Raw genomic sequence first — 20,282 nt, 5'->3', positions numbered from 1 at the left:
GGCCAAGTGTCTTAGTGTCCCACCAGTGCCGATATACAGCCATATGACACTGTTAAGAGTGTGATATTGTGTTTATATAACAGTTCGACAGCATTATCATGTGTACAAATAAAGAAAATCAAACACGGGGAGTCTAAAAACCCTTTTGTAAGAGGAACTACTTTCTTCCACCGTTCATTCACATCTGACGTCAGAACAACAGGAACCATTGCTCATTCACCAACATCACTGTAGAGCTAGTGTTTAAATGATTCTCTAGCGTTATGTCTAAAGTGATGACAAAACAGCTGATTTTGCTCACATTTCCCAGTATTTCTCTGTTGCAGTCGGCAGATCACAATAATTAACCCAGAAAAAGCCAAAGCAAAGCAAACACTAGCAGATTACTGTGGTGTAAATACAGCACTACAACATACAAAAGAGAGAGATCGACTTAGTGTCACTTACCAGTTTAATGATTTGATCAGCTGGAGTTTGAAATAAGGCTGAGTTTTTCTCCTCTTAGGGCTTATTATGTGATCTCTGTCGCCATCTTGTGGATGAACGTTAACCATCTTTGTTCTGCTCAGTATGACAGGCTGATGGCACGCTGAATCTCAGAATTTATAAATATTTAAAGTAGGCACTATCCTTATAAATAAACTGCATAGCTGCAATCTAAACAACTACAATCTCCCCTAAACAAGCCTCAGAAGTACATGATGTTGTCCAACAGCTGCAATATTTGTCAAACTGTAGTGAGTTTATTGATCTGCTGTCACTCTATGTGGGCGGAGTAATACACAAGAGTGAAGAGGCTGTATGAGTGCTGTTATTGCGGTATATCACACTGCTATCAGCTTATCAGATATATATATATATATATATATATATATATATATCTGTTTATATAAAACCATAATTCTTCCTTAGTGATTTTACATCTCATTTAAAATCACTTAAACTTTTGTAATTAATTTTATTTTGTTTATTTAAGTATAGATTTTATTTGTTGTTTGATTTGTGCAAATAGTTATATATAGTCTGATGTATGCACATCACTAGTACTGTGGTGTAAAAGCGCGGGAGGAGCAAGTTAATATAATCCTCCAATCACAGCTCTCTATGTAAATTAACCAGCAGCCACTCCAGATCGCTCTGTTGTTTATTTTCCATCGAGGAATTGTGTAAATCAAACATGCTGGCTGTTTGTACACGAGTTTATACAAGCTGCCGTCTGTGTGTTTTCAACACGTGTCACACACACACAGACCCTTCATGAGCATGTGTGTGTGTGTGTGTGTGCCTCAATAACATGCACTGGTTCCCAGGTTTATGATGTGCGTTTAATTAAGATTCATTAGAATAGATATTTCTCATTAGAGCTCAATCCCCTGCAGACCTGATGATGAACCTGTCAGTCAGACACGCACAAACACACACTCTTCTTCTTCTTTTTCTTCTCTTCACACTCCAATGGACATCCAGACACACACACACACACACACACACACACACACACACACACACATATCTGAGATATAACAGCTCTTTTCTCATCAGATATGCTGGTAAATGTAGAAAATGGCCTGTGTTACTGCGGTAAGAAAGCTTGTAAGCGGTAAGGTAGCTTCTTAAACATCATGCTGCACAGTGTTGGAAAAATCTCACAATGTTTTAGTTCCCTGCGATATACATTGCAATACAAATACAGTTTCACCATCTGATGTTTTTCTGGAGTCTAATGGTATTCAGATTCAGAAATTAAATATCCACACTGCAAAACAATAATGCTTTTCTGACTTTTGAGAGTTTCTGTCTCATTTCTTGTCCAAATGACTAAATTCTTAAATCACGTAAAAATGATTCGTTTTTACTTTCAGATGTAATCAGGTCAAATTTAGGTTAATATTAAAATAAGTAAAATAATCTGTCATGTGTTTAGCAAAACAAGCTTGTCTTTTGGGTTGAAATTTAGATTTTTGGACTAGAAACAAGTCAAAAATTCTCACATATATTTCAGACTCAACATTGCATATGCTGAAAAGAGACTATTGCTAATGTGCACATTGGGATTTTGATTATATATATATGTATATTTATTTATTTATTTATTTATTATTTATTATATCAGAGGTGTAGTCCTAAAAAAATACACTGAAAAAAGTGTTGCATGCAAAACTGTTGCAAACTATTTATTTGTGTTGAATTTAAACAAACAAATTAAATTTAATAATGTTCAACTTAATTTGTTTGTTTAAATTCAGCCCAAATAAATTGTTTACAACCACTTAACGTAAAAAAATGTGTAAATCCAAGAAATCATCTTTGAATAATTTTTTTCAGTGTACACTGAAACGTTAAGTGTAACGTAAAAACGTTAACGTTTTTACGTTAAGTGGTTGTAAACAATTTATTTGGGCTGAATTTAAACAAACAAATTAAGCTGAACATTATTAAATTAAATTTGTTTGTTTAAATTCAACACAAATAAATTGTTTGCAACAGTTTTGCATGCAACACTTTTTTAAGTGTAGGTGGTGTACTATTACCCACCCAATCCAAATTTTAAAAGTAGGCAAAGAAACAACGAAAGTCAATGTATCTTTGATTCATTTGATTTTTATATATATACACACACACACACACACACACACTGCACAGCTGTGGTTTGCTGACTAACTAAAAAACGTGTTCAGGAGCAGGATTCTGCCGCCGTTTTTATATCAAATTTAAAGGGAACTGTGAAGCGATCATTTAGTAGTGTACAGGTAATCACAAAAGTGTTAGGGGAGCTAAAGCGACGCCCATGCTGTTTTATAGTTTTACTTCAACGTTTCAGCCAGACATCATTCAGCTGATTTGTTGTGATCTTTGAAAAACTCAAATACTCAATACACAAAAATTAGGGAAGTCTAATCACCAAAACAAGTGAGTATACTGAGGGTTTGATCCTCAGAAGTCGTAATTCCCAAACAGAGTATACTGAGTATACGACTACCCCACTGATATATATATATATATATATATATATATATATATATATATATATATATATATATATATATATATATATATATATGTTTCTCAGATGATGTTGAACAGATTCAGGAATTTTTCACAATATTTCCTCTAATATGTTTTCTTCTGGAGAAAATCGAAAATCTTATTTGTTTTATTTCAGCTAGAATAAAAGCAGTTTTTAAGCAATTATTTTTTTCGATTGTCTCCAGAATAAACCACTGTTATACAATGACTTGCCTAATTACCCTAATTTTACCCTATATAACCTAGTTAAGCCTTTAAATGTCACTTTAACCTGTATAGAAGTGTCTTGAAGAATATCTAGTCTAATATTATTTACTGTCATCATGACAAAGAGAAAAGAAATCAGTTATTAGAGATGAGTTATTAACACTATTATGTGCAGAAATGTGTTACAGATATCTTCTCTCCTGTAAAACAAAAGTAAAAATAAACAGGAGGGCTAATAATTCTGACTTCAATTATATATATTTGTGAAACCGGGTGCTCCGGTTTCCCCCACAGTCCAAACACATGTGGAGAGGATCACGTGCTTATGATCAACACGGCTGGCTCCTCATTAGCTCCGTAATCTGACCCTTTAGATGATTACGGAAGCATTATAAATAACCAGAGTTTTTACTCCCGTTATCTTCGTCTTGAGCTCCCCCCCCCCCCCCCCCCCCCCCCCCCTTCTACCCCTACTTCCTCCCTCTTTTTTCCGATAGGGCGACACGGTGGCCCAGTGGCTAGCACTGTTGCCTCACAGCAGGAACACCGCTGGTCCAACCTCCTATCAGGCTGGTTGGTGTTTCTGTGTGGAGTTTACATGTTCTCCCCTTGTTCGCGTGGGGTTTCCCCCGCGTCCCCCGGTTTCCTCCCACCGTCCAAAAACATAAACCATAGCCAATCGACTAAACCAAATTATCACCGAAAACAACCCTAGTTTACACTTCTCACACGGCGACAAGCAGGGGAGTCCTTGAGACCTACCTGAGCTCGAACTCCCGTCTCGCCCTTCTAAAGGGAGAGAGCCCCGGGCTCGAGGATATTATGAGTGTGAACTCTTGAAATAGGCCATAGTGTATGAGTGTGTATGGGTGTTTCCCAGTACTAGGTTGTGGCTGGAAGGGCATCTGCTGTGTAAAAAATATGCTGGAATAGTTGGAGGTTCATTCCGCTGTGGCGACCCGTGATAAATAAGAGACTAAGCTGAAGGAAAATGAATGAGTGAGTCCATCAACATGCAGATGTGCTGCTAATTTCCTGAATTATGAAATGCAAACGTCAGGTTCCCTTTCGTGCACCGAATACGCATCAGAGTATGAGCGTAAAAACAGCATGTAAACGTCTTTTCCGTTTAACAGCTGAAAACTTCATTTGATCTGCGTGTCAGAGAGCCGAATCTGTTTCGACAGCACAGAGACGTTTAATTAAAGGTTAATTAACACCAGCTCAGAGGTGAGGAATGTACACTTGTAGGCTTCATGAACACAGAAAAGGAGAAGAAGTGTGATCTCAGCAGGACGAGCGGCTCAAACTAACACAACCATAATGACATTTAGAACTCGGGGAGACTCCATTACGGCTCAACACAGAGATCTGAGTATGTGGTTACTTTTAAAGACTTTTTAAAGAGCTTCAGAGTCTTGCCTTAACTCTAAGAGTGTTTGTAAAATGAAAATAAAGTTGTAGTTTTGTTTAGATGTTAGTCTTAAGGGTGTCTTTGAGCTAGTGTGCTCCAAAGTGGTGTAAAACAATGGAGCTATTCGTTTTTTCATACTTCAGTTTCTCATCAAGGTGACACGGTGGCTCAGTGGTTAGCACTGTGGCCTCACAGCATGAAGGTCACTGGTTCGAGTCCCGGCTGGGTCAGTTGGTGTTTCTATGTGGGGTTTGCATGTTCTCCCCGTGTTGGTGTGGATTTCCTGCGCGTGCTCCGGTTTCCCCCACAGTCCAAACACATGCGCTATAGGGGAAATGATGAACTGAATTGGCTGTAGTGTGTGTGAATGTGTGTGAATGAGTGTGTTTTCCAGTACTGGGTTGCAGCTGGAAGGTCATCCACTGTGTAAAACATATGCTGGAATAGTTGGCGGTTCATTCCGCTGTGGCGACCCCTGATTAATAAAGGGACTAAGCTGAAGGAAAATGAATGAGTGAATGTCAGAGGTCATTCTATATGTGAAATATATAGTGCAGTAGATGTTTGTCTGAATCTAATGACGTGTAGGTGTGTTTACAGGGTCAGATTACAGATAGAAAGAGCATCAACCTGAGAGAAAACAGAGATGAGCTCACTGATATCACTGTGTGTGTGTGTGTGTGTGTGTGTGTGTGTGTGTGTGTGTGTGTGTGTGTGTGTGTGTGTGTGTGTAATGAGGTTGTATGAGGGTCAGTAGCTGCAGAGATGAACCACACAGATTTCTGTTCTCATCATTACAGAACTACAACAAAGCTGACGGCAACGATTGACCCACACACACACACACACACACACACACACACACACACACACACACACTCACACAATGGTCATGCACAAATGGTGTGTGTGTGTGTTGACAGGTCAGAAGAGGGTTGTGCAGGAGATAATTTCAAATGAATCCAGAGGTTCCCCTGTTAATAAACGACAATTTGAATCAGTGTTAATTAAGGGAGCACAAAGCAATAGGAAATATCTCATTATTGACCCTGACACACACACACATTTACGCACACACTTAAACGCACACACTTACACACACACACACACATTTACGCACACAAACTCTCACACACACACACACACACATACATTTACGCACACACATTTTTACACACACACACTTAAACACAAACTTACACACACACACATTTACACACTCACACAAACAGACTTACACATTTACGCACACACTTAAACACACAAACTTACACACACATATTTACACGCACACACACACACATACACACACACACACAAACAGACTCACACACTTACACATTTACGCACACACTTAAATACACAAACTCACACACACTACACATTTACGCACACACTTAAACGTACACACTTACACACACACACACACACACACACACACACACACACACATTTACGCACACAAACTCTCACACACACACACACACATACATTTACGCACACACATTTTTACACACACACACTTAAACACAAACTTTCACACACACACATTTACACACTCACACAAACAGACTTACACATTTACGCACACACTTAAACACACAAACTTACACACACATATTTACACGCACACACACACACATACACACACACACACACACACACACAAACAGACTCACACACTTACACATTTACGCACACACTTAAATACACAAACTCACACACACTACACATTTACGCACACACTTATACGTACACACTTACACACACACACACATTTACGCACACAAACTCTCACACACACACACACACACACACACACACACACACATACATTTACGCACACACATTTTTACACACACACACTTAAACACAAACTTACACACACACACATTTACACACTCACACAAACAGACTTACACATTTACGCACACACTTAAACACACAAACTTACACACACATATTTACACGCACACACACACACATACACACACACACACACACAAACAGACTCACACACTTACACATTTACGCACACACTTAAATACACAAACTCACACACACTACACATTTACGCACACACTTAAACGTACACACTTACACACACACACACACACACACACACACACACACACACACACACACACATTTACGCACACAAACTCTCACACACACACACACACATACATTTACGCACACACATTTTTACACACACACACTTAAACACAAACTTTCACACACACACATTTACACACTCACACAAACAGACTTACACATTTACGCACACACTTAAACACACAAACTTACACACACATATTTACACGCACACACACACACACATACACACACCCACACACACAAACAGACTCACACACTTACACATTTACGCACACACTTAAATACACAAACTCACACACACTACACATTTACGCACACACTTATACGTACACACTTACACACACACACACATTTACGCACACAAACTCTCACACACACACACACACATACATTTACGCACACACATTTTTACACACACACACTTAAACACAAACTTACACACACACACATTTACACACTCACACAAACAGACTTACACATTTACGCACACACTTAAACACACAAACTTACACACACATATTTACACGCACACACATACACACACACACACACACAAACAGACTCACACACTTACACATTTACGCACACACTTAAATACACAAACTCACACACACTACACATTTACGCACACACTTAAACGTACACACTTACACACACACACACATATTTACGCACACAAACTCTCACACACACACACACACACACACACACACACACACACACACACACACACACACACACACACACACACACATACTTACACACAGACAAACACATTTATGCACACACTTACACACACACACACACACACACACTTACACATACACACACTTATACACACACACACTTATACACACACACACTTACACTTTTACGCACACACTTACACACACACATTTATGCACACAAACTCACACACACACACACACACATGCATTTACGCACACACATTTTTACACACACACACACACTGACACATTAACGCACACACTTAAATACACACACACACACACACATGAACATCCAAGGGAACTAAGCTAATGAGTGAAGAGCACAAGAATTGGATTGGAACTCAGCCTTGGTTTCAAGGTTTATTTGTTTCAATAGTAAAGAATGTAAAGGTTTCCTGCTTCGCTTACTAATATCAACAGTGTTTGTGCAGTGATGACGCAACAATAATGAAACAAACCCATCCAAAGCGCACCTGGTGACATATTTACATTCGTTTGTGCCGCTCAAAACTGCGAATACTTAACGTAAGCTCATAGCAATTCGTAAATTGCTTATTTAGTGGCTAATTCTTGTTAATTGGTACGATCTTACTCATTAATTATTTGTGCAATTTCCAGGCTAGTGGGCGGAGTTTGTGGATAATTACGAATATGAATTCAATTGTATGAATTTGAACGAATCAGCCACTCTATCTGACGATGTGTAAAATAGTTACGTTTCCTCGTGAGGTCGGGTTGAAATACTTCAGTAGCACGACTATTTTATTTTATTGCGCTATGATCTGCAATTTTATGCTAGGTGTGGCCAAATATATGTAATGTAATGAGCGGTTGCTAGGCTGTTGCATTGTGCTTAGTGTTGCGAGTGGTTGCTAGGCTGTTGCATTGTGTTTAATGTTGTGAGTGGTTGCTAAGCTGTTGAGTTTTGCAGGTGGTTGCTAGGCTGTTGCTATGTGCTGAATAATGTGAGTGGTTGCTAGCCTGTTGCATTATGCATACTGTTGCGAGTGGTTGCTATGTGTTGTTATGTGCTGAGTATTATGAATGGTTGCTGTATTGTGAGTGGTTGCTAGGCTGTTGCAATGTGCTGAGTGTTGGAGTGGTTGTTAGGCTGTTGCATTGTGCTGAGGGTTGTGACTGGTTGCTAGGCTGTTGCGTTGTGCCTAGTGTTGCGAGTGGTTGCTAGGCTGTTGCTATATGCTTAGTGTTGTGAGTGGTTGTTACGCTGTTGCAGTGTGCTGAGTGTTGTGAGTGGTTGCTAGGCTGTTGCATTGTGCTTAGTGTTGTGAGTGGTTGCTAGGCTGTTGCATTGTGTTTAGTGTTATGAGTGGTTGCTAGGCTGTTGCTATGTGCTGAGTGTTGCGGGTGGTTGCTAGGCTGTTGCTATGTGCTGAGTGTTGTTAATGGTTGCTATGTGCTGAGTGTTGTGAATGGTTGCTAGGCTGTTGCTATGTGCTGAGTATTGCAAGTGGTTGCTAGGCTATTCAAATGTCCTGAGTGTTGCGAGTGGTTGCTAAGCTCTTGCAATGTGTTTAGTGTTGTGAGTGGTTGCTAGGCTGTTGCATTGTGCTGAGAGTTGCAAGTGGTTGTTAGACTGTTGCTATGTGCTGAGGGTTAGTGGTTGCTAGCCTGTTGCTATGTGCTTAGTGTTAGGAGTGGTTGCTAGGCTGTTGCATTGTGCTTAGTGTTGTGAGTGGTTGCTCTGTGTTGAGTGTTGCAGGTGGTTGCAAGGCTGTTGCTATGTGCTGAATGTTGCAAGTGGTTGCTTGGCTGTTGCATTGTGCTTAGTGTTGTGAGTCGTTGCTAGGCTGTTGCTATGTACTGAATGTTGTGAGTGGTTGCTATGTGTTGAGTGTTGCAGGAGGTTGCTAGGCTGTTGCTATGTGCTGAATGTTGCGAGTGGTTGCTAGGCTTTTGCTATGTGCTTAGTAATGCAAGTGGTTGCTTGGCTGTTGCTATGTGCTGAGTGTTGCGGGTGGTTGCTAGGCTGTTGCAATGCAGATGCTGGATTGTTTTGGGTGGTTGCTAGGCTGCTGGGTGTGGTTGCTAGGCTCTTATGCATCTACTCCTGATTGCTGCTGGTGACTGCTGGGCTGTTGCTAGGTGGCTGCTAGAGTGTTGTGGATGGTTGCTGGGCTGTTGTTATGCGACTGCTAGAGTGTTGCCGGTGGTTGCTGGGCTGTTGCGGTGTGGTTGCTAGAGTGTTGTGGATGGTTGCTAGGCTGTTACTTTGTGGTTGTCAGATTGTTGTTGGCAGGTAATAGGCTGTTACCATGTGGCTATATTGTTTCTGGGTGGTTGCTAAGCTGTTTTAGGTGGTTGCTAGGCTGCTGTTGTAAGTGTAGTGAGTGATTGCAAGAGGATATATACAATATGGAAAACTACTGTCGAGTCTTACTGTAAACAGCAGAAAGAGTTGAATATTAAAAGCAGTGATATTTGCCAAACGCTTCAAAATGTGGAAGCTGGTTCCAGATGGCTAGTTTGAGTCTATTTGAAGCATCTTTCAAAAACACTTGAGTTGTTTTTGACAGTAGCCATAAGCACAAAATGTGATAAACAGCCTACAGTATATAATGCAATGATCCAAATACATCTTTACAAGTAAGCCACATTAACCCAAATAGAAAACGGATACCTGGAAATATATGCAGATTACATATATGACATACAAGTGCATATTTGGATTTCACAAATATGAAATTTATCATATAAGCATAGAATATCCACCACATCCCAAAGGTGCTCTATTGGATTGAGCTCTGGTGACTGTGGAGGCCATTTGAGTATAGTGAACTCATTGTCATGTTCAAGAAACCAGTCTGAGATGATTGGTGCTTTATGACATGGTGCGTTATCCTGCTGGAAGTAGCCATCAGAAGATGGAGACACTGTGCTCATAAAGGGATGGACATGGTCAGCAACAATACTCAGGTAGGCTGTGGCGTTGACACCATGCTCAATTGGTACTAATGGAACCAAAGAAAATCTCCCCCACACCATTATACCACCACCACCAGCCTGAACCGCTGATACAAGGCAGGATGGGTCCATGCTTTCATGTTGTTGAGGCCAAATTGTGAGCTGAGCATCCGAATGTGTCAGCAGAAATGGAGACTCATCAGACCAGGCAACGTTTCTCCAATCTTCTATTGTCCAGTTTTGGTGAGCCTGTGTGAATTGTAGCCTCAGTTTCCTGTTCTTAACCATGTCTACATGTCTAAATGCGTTGAGTGTCTGCCATGTGATTGGCTGATTAGACATTTACATTAATGAGCAGTTGCACAGGTGTACAGGTGTACCTAATAAAGTGGCCGGTGAGTATATATATATATATATATATGTGTGTGTGTGTGTGTGTGGGTCAACCATTGGAAGTACAAATATGTGCATATATGTTCAAATATGTTATCTATAATATTATTTGTGCTTATATGTGGCCATATATGGGCATACTGCATATGTACATATTTGTAAATTTAATGGTTGAAATATATGTAAACCAACAATTTTGTAATATCTTGAAATATGTGTTGTATATATGACATGTTTTATATATATATATAATGACGTATATATGAACTTGTGTGTCATATATGTAGTTTTCATATACTGTATTTCCATCTATCAGATTTCTATAATGCAGTCAGGGACATGCTGGTGTCAGCTCATGGATGAAGTATAAAAAGTCCCCACTGCACTATTATTTGGCAACTGAATCCAGAAAGCGCTTAAAACGTGTCCAATCTGGTTCCAAATGTCGAGTTTGAATCCAACTTTCAAAAACACTTCAGCTGTTTTGCATGAGGTTGATAATAACCAGCACAAACACAGCCAGCTGCATTATGGGTAATGTGATAAAACAACACGACATAAAAGCGGCAGTGAAAAACAGCGAGTCTCGATTCTCATGCGACGTGTGTTTTTCAAACTCCATTACGAGAAACTATTTTCTTTTCTTAAGACAAAAGAGCGAGAAAGCCAAACGCACACGTGAACAAACACACTGCAATACACACTCTCAGAATGCTGGTGCTCTTACATGATTGATTGACTACACACACACACACACACACACACACACACACACACACACACACACACACACACACACACACACGGTTGAGTAATGAAATCTGCTTGGGCTGGAAGCTTCATCTCATTGATGTGATAGAAAAATGTGAATTTATGTTTTCAGAAGGAAAGGGGGAAGACCGTGGCTTTGTTTGCAGAGGAAACTGACACACTCATGATTCACGGCGTACACTGCAAGGTGCTAACTAGGGATGTGAAATTCATTCACTTTTCGGCTTAGTCCCTTTATTAATCAGGGGTCGCCACAGTGGAATGAACCGCCAACTTATCCAGCACATGTTTACACTGCGGATGCCCTTCCAGCTGCAACCCATCACTGGAAAACATCCATACACACTCATTCACACACACACTCATACATAACAGACAATTTAGCTTACCCAATTCACCTGTACTGCATGTGTTTGGACTGTGGAGAAAACCGAAGCACCCGGAGGAAACCCACACCAACACGGGGAGAACATGCAAACTCCACACTGAAATGCCAACTGATCCAGCTGGGGCTCGAACCAGCGATCTTCTTGCTGTAAAGATGATTGTGCTACCCACTGCGCCACCGTGCACAATTATATCATGATATTTTATGGTATTTATTGTGATAATGATATTAATAATAATTCGTATGTATCTACTAAGAGACCAAATCCAAATTGGGCTGGGTCATAAAATCAGTATCCATATTTATTGAGCGAACACTGTTTTTAATATTGATAAAAAAGCTCAGTATGTAGTTTCAGTATGAAGCGCGCACACCTTGGAAGCAATGCCAATAATGACCCGTTTCCACTGAGTAGTATTGTACGGTACGGTACAGTTGGGTTTGGTACGCTTTTACAGTCAAAAACAGTACCGTACCACTTTTTGGGTACCCTTTGCAAACAAAATGGTACCATAAGGTGGAGAAGCCGCGCAGCTGAACGCTATTGGTTTACAGAGATATGTCACTCGCTTGTGCAACAAGCCAGGAGAATGAAAACAAAGGAAGCGCCATTTTTAAACACACAGCCAAGACATTAGATCGTAATACTATATACATATAATAACGAGCCGTTGTCGACCTGAGCTCAAACAAACCTTGTCGTCGTCTTGATGAACAGCTACAAAGCCAAGAAGAAGAGCAGAATTTACCCTGTGCACTGTCATTTTTTTTACAAGACCATCTGAAGGGCGAGTGGTTTTGCGTTCACCGCGCATCTATATTTGAAATAATGAACTTACTTGTGCTGATGATAGTAACGTGCACGTGATTATTGAAGTGCTTTAGACAACCGATCTAGATATGTGCGAATGATTGAATCGCATGATTGAATCATAATCGCGATTTTAAACGGTGCGATTGGCTAATCGCAAGAGGCTGCGATATGAACTATATATGTATTATTTAATTTCCCTGAGCGAATGCGTGACTGCCGTCTGTGTGTGACGGCCTTAGTAGCCAATTGAGTGAGCACACTTTTGTTCTGCCCAATCAGAATCGCGCAACCGAACTATGCAGAACACCCACAATAAAAAAACAAACAGGAAAGCGCTTGTGACTGGGATGATGACTTTTTTTGCTTCAGAAACTAGACGAATTCTGCTTCAGTTAATAGACGAATTAATATCAAGAAAAACAGGACATCGGTAATAAGAGAATATTTTGGTTTCAAAGTCACAGACACTGAACAAAAATCGAGTAGCTAGCTACAGCAAAGTACAATTTCAGAGTAGTTTCAGCCTTGTTAGTTTGCTGAGTGTTCTGTATTTTTTTTATTATATATTTTTTATAATAAGCTAAACTACCTCCTTAATTTGAGTTCCGCTTGTTTACAGAAAGGTACGGTCATTTTATTTGTGCTTACTGTTCGCTCTAGAGAAAAATGAGTTTAAAAACTAATAAATAAATAAATAAAATAAATGTTTGTTAATGTCTTTTCAGTTCCTTTTTTTACTCTGACTGCATTTTAGCAATAAGATGCTACGATACAGATTATTGAGCTGAAGCTTGACTACAAAATTAAATTGCAAATCTAATCGAAATCGCAATATCTGTCAAAAAAATATCGCAATTAAATATTTTCCCCAAATCGCACAGCCCTGATCTGATCCTTACAGAAATGGACAAAAATGCAAGACGATGGTCGATCCGGGCTCAAACAAAGCTTGTCGTCGTCTTGATGAACAGCCTCAAAGTCATGGAGTAGAGCAGAATCTACCCTGTGCCGCGTAGTTTTTTACGAGGCAGTCTGAAGCATGAGCAGTTTCGCTTTCTTGCTAGTGCTCGCCGCGTCTAACATTATATCTGAAATAACAAACTTCTTGAGCTGATGATAATAACCTGCGCTTGATTATTGACATGCTTTTGAAACCCGATCCTGTCAGACACTGATAAACGTGAAAGTGAAGCGTGAAGAAACAAAGGAGAAGCCGGAAAAAAGGAGCACATTATTATTCAGCAAACATGAACAAAATGCCATGATTAACTAACTTATTATCTTCACATTTTGGACTAATATGAACTCAGAATGACGGAGTTACTGTCTAACAGAGGCTACATGTGCTGCTGAAGATTACAGACACAGATGAGAGGTTTACACTGACTGTAGGCTATATTTTGTGTTGTTTTTGAACCTAAATAAGGACTAAATGTCTGCTATATGTAGTTCTTCTGTAGTTGGTAACATATCAGAGACTATAAGGGGCTGTATGTGTTTATATATGTTCATTTATTTAGTTATTTTATATAATCACAGACGTTACAGTAGGCTATTTCGCACTATCATTGATCTGCAGTTATAATCAACTCATATTCATAAGGTTAGTAATGAACATTTATACACTTGTATTTATATGTGTAAAGCTTCTGTTTTGTGAGAAGAGCTGCTCATATGATATGTGAACGACCTGTACGGCTTTACTGTGACATTTCCTCGAGTGAGAATGGCGTCCACTAAAACTTTGTCATACACCATGCCCACCACCACTGGTACCATTTTAGAGGAAGCGCAAGCCTGATAAAGATGACCCATACCGACCCGTACCGAACTTTACCACTCAGTGGAAACGGGCCATAAGCTTAGGGTGTAAGTTTGTAATTTCCAATGCAGGCGTGCGACTTGCACAATGCGCGTATGAAAGCAACCTCGAGTTTTCCAGGTGCCCCTAGTTGAAAAACATCTCAACTTTTCAGAACACCATGAGCGCACCGCAATTCATGTAAGTAGAGATAACCAATCTGCTTCACACTTTGTATAGAACAGGGTTGGGTTGATAGACGATGCCATCGTCCATCGCCAATAGACATCACTTAAATTCATTCATTCATTTTCTTTTCGGCTTAGTCCCTTTATTAATCCAGGGTCACCACAGCGGAATGAACCGCCAACTTATCCAGCACGTGTTTTACGCAGCGGATGCCCTTCCAGCCACAACCCATGTCTGGGAAACATCTATACACATTCACTCACACTCATACACTACGGACAATTTAGCTTACCCAATTCCCCTATAGTGCATGTGTTTGGACTGTGGGGGAAACCGGAGCACCCGGAGGAAACCCACGCCAACACGGGGAGAACATGCAAACTCCACACAGAAACGTATGGTATTTTCTGCTGAAGAGTGTGTTTTGCTGAAGTGTGTATGTTTCTATAGTTCTGAAGTCAAGTGTGTTATTGTGTGTGTTGTATGTGTGTATGAATGAACGTGCTTAGTTTGCTGTGTGATGCTGTTATTTGTGCAACAGTAACTCAAGGCTGTTTCTTTATGGCAGGTAAACACACACACACACACACACACACACACACACACACTTCTGCAGGAAATGCTGCTGATATTGAGAGAGATGTGACTGGTTTTGACTCGTGTTCGCTCTTCCTCATTCATAAGTATGACTTTTACAGCTGGAATTAAATCCTGATTACAGTTTAATTTCATGGCCTTTTTGCTGGACTGATAATAAAATGTTGTCAAGTGTTCACTGTCCTTCTAATAACCACACACACACACACACACACACACACACACACACACACACACACACACAGCAGTAATTGATTAATTGAACACGAAGTGCCAACAGATCCAATTAGCTCACTTTATCATCTCGTTAGCACAACAGATCGTGACGGGACGCTAACAGGCTAATCTCTCTCTCTGTCCTTCTGTCTATCCATCTTTCTCAGTTGCTCTTTTCTGAAACACACCTTTCACATTCAGTTTCATTCTGGTAATGTTGATTTATATTAACAATATAATGTTTTCACTATAATATAATATAACATAACACAACATAATATAATATAATATAATATAATATAATATAATATAATATAATATAATATAATATAACAACATGACATGACATGATATTGATATGATATGATATAATATAACATAATATGATATGATATGATGTAATATAATACAATATGATATAATATAATATAATATAAGCGTGTATATATATATATATATTTATTAATTATATGTGATACACACGCATACATAGATACAAAATACAAAACAATTATGTTACATATATATAATTAAATTAATATATAACTTGCATCACGGCTCACCGGCCTCTAGGTACACCTGTCCAACTGCACATTTACACAAATTTCTAATCGGCCAATCACATGGCAGCAGCTCACTGCATTTACGCATGTAGACATGGTCAAGACGATCTGCTGCAGGTCAAAGCGAACATCAGAATGGGGAAGAAAGGGGATTTAAGTGACGCTGAACGTGGCATGGTTGTTAGTGCCAGACGGGCTGCTCTGAGTATTTCAGAAACTGCTGATCTACTGGGATTTTCACGCACAACCATCTCTAGGGTTTACAGAGAATGGTCCGACAAAGAGGAAATATCCAGTGAGCGGCAGTTCTGTGGGCGCAAATGCCTTGTTGATGCCAGAGGTCAGAGGAGAATGGCCAGACTGGTTCCAGCTGATAGAAAGGCAACAGTAACTCAAATAAGCACTCGTTACAACCGAGGTCTGCAGAAGAGCATCTCTGAACACACAACACGTCCAACCTTGAGGCGGATGGGCTACAGCAGCAGAAGACCACACCGGGTGCCGCTCCTGTCAGCTAAGAACAGGAAACTGAGGCTACAATTCACACAGGCTCACCAAAACTGGACAATAGAAGATTGGAGAAACGTTGCCTGGTCTGATGAGTCTCCATTTCTGCTGACACATTCGGATGCTCGGCTCACAATTTGGCCTCAACAACATGAAAGCATGGATCCATCCTGCCTTGTATCAGCGGTTCAGGCTGGTGGTGGTGGTGTAATGGTGTGGGGGAGATTTTCTTTGGGTCCATTAGTACCAATTGAGCATGGTGTCAACACCACAGCCTACCTGAGTATTGTTGCTGACCATGTCCATCCCTTTATGAGCACAGTGTCTCCATCTTCTGATGGCTACTTCCAGCAGGATAACGCACCATGTCATAAAGCACCAATCATCTCAGACTGGTTTCTTGAACACGACAATGAGTTCACTGTACTCAAATGGCCCCCACAGTCACCAGAGCTCAATCCAATAGAGCACCTTTGGGATGTGGTGGAACGGGAGATTGGCATCATGGATGTGCAGCCGACAAATCTGCAGCAACTGTGTGATGCTATCATGTCAATATGGAGCAAAATCTCTGAGGAATATTTCCAGTAGCTTGTTGAATCTACGCCACCAAGGATTAAAGCAGTTCTGAAGGCAAAAGGGGGTCCGACCGGGTACTAGTAAGGTGTACCTAATAAAGTGGCCAGTGAGAGTATTTTATATCTAAATATAAATATTTTTTCAAATATATGCATGTGTGTGTGTGTGTGTGTGTATATATATATATATATTCAGTCATTGATTCATTCATTTTCTTCTCGGCTTAGTTCCTTTATTAATCAGGGGTCACCACAGCGGAATGACCCACCAATTTATACAGCATAGTTTTTAGTTTTATGCAGCTGATTCCCTTCCAGCTGCAACCCATTACTGGCAAACACATATTCACTATGACACACACTCATACACTACGGCCAATTTAGCTTACCTAATTCCCCTATAGCGCATGTGTTTGGACTGTGGGGGAAACCGGAGCACCCAGAGGAAACCCATGCCAACACGGGGAGAACATGCAAACTCCACACTGAAATGCCAACTGACCCAGCTGAGGCTTGAACCAGGGACCATCTTGCTTTGAGGTGACAGCGCTACCCACTGTGCCACCACGCCACCCCTATGTTAATATATACACATACATATACAGTACACACAGAATTTCTGCTCAGCGTTAAATATACTATTTTTTAATTAGAGAGGCTGTTTCTGTGTTCCTGTAATGTGTTGTTGGTGGTGGGCTGTTGCTATGTGGCTGCAAGAATGTGTGTGGTCGCAAGGCTGTTGCTATGTGGTGGCAAATGTGTTGTAGTTGGTTGCTAAGCTGTTGCTAGAGTGTTGCTTGTGTCTTCTAGAGTGTGTTGAGTAGTTGTGGCTGTTGCTATGTGGCTGAAAAAGTGTTGTGTGTGGTTACTAGACTGTCGCTAGAGTGTTGCATGCGGTTGCTAAGCTGTTTCTAAATGCATTGAGTCCCTCCCTGTTTGTGCATGTCTAGGCTTTTCTCAGCTGTCTCCTGGTTCAGAGTGTGAAATGAAAATGTACCTGATCAATTAGTAAACAGTAGCCGCACACCTTTCTCCAAATATAAACAAATAAACAAACAAGGAACGCCATTTGTGTCCCGTCACACAGACTCGCTCTTGTCAATGGTCTTGCGTCTCCTCCTCCTCCTTTCTTGCGTTTAGAGTGTCTGAGCAGCGCGACCGTCGTAACACTTTAATTGTGCTGAATAAAAATTATGAGCTGGAACAGTAAGAGAGAGAGAGAATGTGTGTGTGTGTGTGTGTGTGTGTGAGTGTGTGTGTTCAGTAGGTTGCCTTTAATTGCCTGGTGTTCTAATTCCACTCCAAGAGACTTTTATAAAGAGAGAGGGAGACCTTCAAACGACCTTCTTAATCAATTGAAAGCCAATAGCGTGAAGTTGACTGCAGTTTTTCATTTCTGTGCCGCAGCCATTACGGCCCCCTCCATCTCCTCTCGCGCTGGAAAACTTGCTTGTTTCTCTTTTGTTATTCTTGGTAAAGTGAGAATGTTGACTTTTTGTAAGAAATGTAAGATACACAATGCTAATGTAATACATAAAACAGCAGGGCATTTCTGTGCTTAGATGTGCTTTTTTTATCACATGCAAAGTTTGGTACGAAGTTCAAATGAAAAATGACATGTCTATCACATAGCTGTTTTTAGAAATTATGAGTGTGTATATATATATCACTGTTGAGTTTTGTGGCATCGTATGTTGTAAAGTGTGCTATAGAAATAAAGATGAATTGAATTAAAGTTTAGTTTAGTTTAGTTTGGATCAGTCTAATAGAAATGTCATTGTTAAAGACTGATTGCCATTGCTGTTTTGCATATTCCATTGCCGTTTTACATACTTTGTTTCTGTTTACATATTCCACTGTTCATTTGCATATTCTATTGTTGTCGTTTTTACATATTTTATTCCCGTTTTACATATTTTGCTGCTGTTTATATATTCTATTGCTGTTTACATATTACATTGCTGTTTTGCATATTCCACTGCTGTTTACATATCACATTTATGCCATTTTCCCTTTCATATTCCATCGCTGTTTTGCATATAAAATTTATGCCATTTACGCTTAAATATTCCATTGCTCTTTTGCATATACCACGGCTGTTTTGCATATTCTATTAATGTATTGCATATTCCACTGCTGTTTTGCTTATTCCATTGCTGTTTACATATCACATTCATGCCATTTTCTCTTTCATATTCCATCGCTGTTTTGCATATTAAATTTATGCCATTTACGCTTAAATATTCCATTGCTGTTTTGCATATTCTATTAATGTTTTGCATATTCCATTGCTGTTTACAAATTACATTTATGCCTTTTAAGCTTACATATTCCATTGCTGTTTTGCATATTCCATTGCTGTTTACATATCACATTTATGCCATTTTCTCTTTCATATTCCATCGCTGTTTTGCATATTAAATTTATGCCATTTACGCTTAAATATTCCATTGCTGTTTTGCATATTCTATTAATGTTTTGCATATTCCATTGCTGTTTACATATTACATTTATGCCTTTTAAGCTTACATATTCCATTGCTGTTTTGCATATTCCATTGCTGTTTTGCATATTCCATTGCTGTTTTGCATATTCCACTGCTGTTTTGCATATTCCATTGCTGTTTACGTATTACATTTATGCCTTTTAAGCTTACATATTCCATTGCTGTTTTGCATATTCCACTGCTGTTTTGCATATTCCATTGCTGTTTACATATTACATTTATGCCTTTTAAGCTTACATATTCTATTGCTGTTTTGCATATTCTATTAATGTTTTGCATATTCCATTGCTGTTTACATATCACATTTATGCCATTTTCGCTTTCATATTCCATCGCTGTTTTGCATATTAAATTTATGCCATTTACGCTTAAATATTCCATTGCTGTTTTGCATATACCACGGCTGTTTTGCATATTCTATTAATGTATTGCATATTCCGCTGCTGTTTGCATATTACATTGATGCCTTTAAGGTTACATATTCAATTGCTGTTTTGCATATTCCACTGCTATTTTGCATATTCAATTGCTATTTTGCAT

Source organism: Danio aesculapii, chromosome 15 (genome assembly GCF_903798145.1).
Source record: "Danio aesculapii chromosome 15, fDanAes4.1, whole genome shotgun sequence".
Lineage (NCBI taxonomy): Eukaryota > Metazoa > Chordata > Actinopteri > Cypriniformes > Danionidae > Danio > Danio aesculapii.
This window is presented reverse-complemented; position numbering follows the sequence as displayed.